A 3,287-nucleotide genomic window follows, 5' to 3' on the forward strand; every position below is an offset into this window, starting at 1 on the left:
TTTTTTTTTTTTTTTTTTGCCAGAAACAAAAACTACACAGCTGATTGTTCCTCTCCTCCATTTCTCTAACCCCCACTTTTTTTTTTCAGTAGGTGCCAAAAAACTTGGACACAAATAATTCACTGCCCCAAAGTGCTTTAAGTCAGTTCAATTGAAGTGTAATTTGTTTACTTGACATGGGATCTGGTTTGTTATAGACTTCACTGCCTCTTTTCTCTTATATTTTAATCTCTGTTGTTGTTGTTATGTACCATTGAGTTGGCCCGACCCATAGCAACCCCTCCTTGGATTTCTGAGGTGATATCAATAAGGAAGTAAATTACCCAACCTTCCTTCCTAGGAGTGGCTTGTGGGTTTGAGCTACCAGGCTTCTGGTTAGCTATCAAGTGCCTTAGGTACTATGCTAATCTCTAAATCAGCTCAACTCCTTTCAGAAAAAGGAATGACATAATCTTTGAAAAAAACATACTAAAAGATGTGAAAAAAGTGCTCATAGATCTTTATCCATTAAAGAAAAAAAAAATCCATTTTTTCCCCTTTATGCCACAGAAAATGAGCAGTGTGTCTGAAATGAAATCTAAAGCTATCTGCGGTGTATTATATCCTAAAGGTACAACTGTCTTCAGCAACAAAAAGGAAGCTGTAAAGTCTTTCTTAATACAAGAAAGTAAAGAATAGGAGTTTGTGAATTAATGAAAGAGAAATACAGTAAATTCCATAATTTACAGTAACCTGGGGCTACCTCTCTTCCAAATTACCTCCTAAAGCCTTTTGATGGGTGATAGATCCATTCTTCTCACCCCATGGGTATGCCTAGGCAAGATTTCAAATTAGATATAGTTGGGTTTGTTTTCTTCCCCCAAGTGGACTTTCCTCTCATCTCTCAAAAACCACCTCTTTAATGCTGTCTCTTCCAATTTTCACCTTTCACACCACCTTACCTTTGATGAATTATTAATTTAGCATATTACTGTCCAACTCTCACACTTGGAAATATTTCCATTTTCACAGACAATTCTTAAAGAAGAAAAATGTTTCATAACCAAAGGGATGTATTCGTTATGGTATACTAACAGTCTTCTTGGAAAATGTGTTTTTGTCTCACAGAAAATTTCTGTCAGGGATATATCTCCAACAAGGTTTGGCAAGAGTCAATGATTTTTAAAGATGGTCCATTATTCCTGACAATTCATTATAAGTAGAATTATATTACACCATTCTCTTATTCTGCACATTTAAATTTTTCCAAAATATATATTTTTTGAAAGATAAGTAGTTGATTCCTCCTTCAATAAGCAAATATACAAAAGATTAAGAAATAAGCACAGAATCAGCCCACCACTTTAATTTCTGTCAGAAGATACTGCTGTCTGAGAAGGAGCACTTATCTCTCCAACACTTCACAATTTAGCACCTCAACATGCAAAGAGTCTTTTGTCAGTATTCTAGTTTCTTTGACTGTGGAGAATTCCTTCAGCCAGTCAGCCTGACAGCATCTTTCTCTGTGGCAACAAATGTGATGGGATAAAAATAATTGTATATTCAGAACAAACATCCCAGAACTTTTCCACAGGCCTTATCTTGTTAAAACAACAAAACAAAACAAACCATCACAACAACAAAATCCTTGAACTGAGTTTTGAGACTCAGTTTCTGATTTAAAATTTAAAAAAAAAAAAAGTTTTCCTTTTTGATATATATTTTCCTTGACCTTTGATAAACTGGCATTTTGTTAAAAAAAAAAAAAAAGCATGCAGTATTCAGTTTTTTTGTTGGTATGTCAATAAATTGTTCATGAATTTCTCAAATTCAATAGGTTTTGTTTTTCAAATTCCATAAAAAGCTACTCTCACTTAGCTGTTTGACAAACATTTTCCAACATTGCTGCAAACTATTAGAGCTCGTATCTTTTTTTTTAAAATTTATTGTTATTTATTTTTTTATTGTGATTTCAGTGAAAGTTTACAGAGCAAATTCACTTTACATACAGTAGTTCATATACACTTTGTCTCATGACATTGACTACAATTTACCCCAATGCAACAGCTCCACTCCTCCTTCCTTCCAATAGTTACATCTTCCCTGTGTCCATCCCTCCATGTACTCCTGGCCCTGAACTGTCTCCCTGTGCATAAACAACCCTTCTTTCTCCCATGGTTGTTCTCTCCAAGGTGTGTATCTACCTCAGGTAAATGTTCAACACATATGCCTATCTTTTGTTTTGCTGAAAGCCACAGGTATGGGTTCAATTCCAGACCTGAAGGGCAGCTAGGGGCCATAGACTCAGGGGTTCCACCAGGGTCTATCAGACCAGCAAACCTGGTCCCTTTTCTTTCCCAAAAAATGATTTTGAGTTTTGTTCCACATTGTTCTCCCTCTATAACCAGGATCTCCTACATAGATCCCACTCTGAGTGGTTGACACTGGTAGCTGGGCACTGTCTAGTTCCTCTGGTCTCATTAGCTCATAGGCTGAGGATCACGTGGTGTACCGATCACTTGGACTAATTGTTTCTATTAATCTTTGGTTTTCTACATTCTTCTTTGGTCTGGATGAGGAGAGATCCATCGTGGCACCTAGATGGCTGTATGCAAGCTTTTAAGATCCCAGTTACTGCTTGCCAAAGTAGGAGGTGGAACAATGTTTTGTGCAGTATGTTATGCCAATTGAGCTTGATGTTAGGGCTCGTATCTTTAAGAGATAATCTCTCCCTTTGAATTCCTCTATCTGTGGATTAAATGAAGAGTAGGATTTTGCTATCACCCCATATTTGGAATGACAATTTATTCTTGGAGCCAACAAAAGCCAATGGATGAGGCAGGACCACTGATGGGACAAGAAGCGTTTATGGATCCTTTTGTCAATTACCTTCCTAGAACACATTGCATATTCCTTATATTTCAGTGACTATCAAATTGGACTCCATCTTACTTGGTATTTTTCTGTAGTTGAGAAAAAAAATAAGTAGTGTTTCTTGACTAGAGAGGACAAAAAAACAAAAAAGATAAAACAACTCTAAATATTAGACACTCTGACTCCTGGGTCCAAATAACTTATTAGCTGTAGGTGGTTTGGCAAGTTGCTTAGCTTTTCTATGCCTCAGCTTCCCAATTTGTGAAAATGGGAATAATGATATTTTTTCCTCATAAAGTTGTGATATTGATTAAATAAATTAGTATTTTTTGTTATTAAACCACTTAAGTTTTCTACAGGGTCTAGCTTCCCTTTCCAACCATGCATTCTGATCTTTGATTTTGGGTAAATGTTGACCTTCTGGCCCCATGCAA

Source organism: Orycteropus afer, unplaced genomic scaffold, assembly GCF_000298275.1.
Source record: "Orycteropus afer afer isolate SDZICR_OR568_19922 unplaced genomic scaffold, OryAfe1.0 scaffold00002, whole genome shotgun sequence".
Classification (NCBI taxonomy): domain Eukaryota; kingdom Metazoa; phylum Chordata; class Mammalia; order Tubulidentata; family Orycteropodidae; genus Orycteropus; species Orycteropus afer.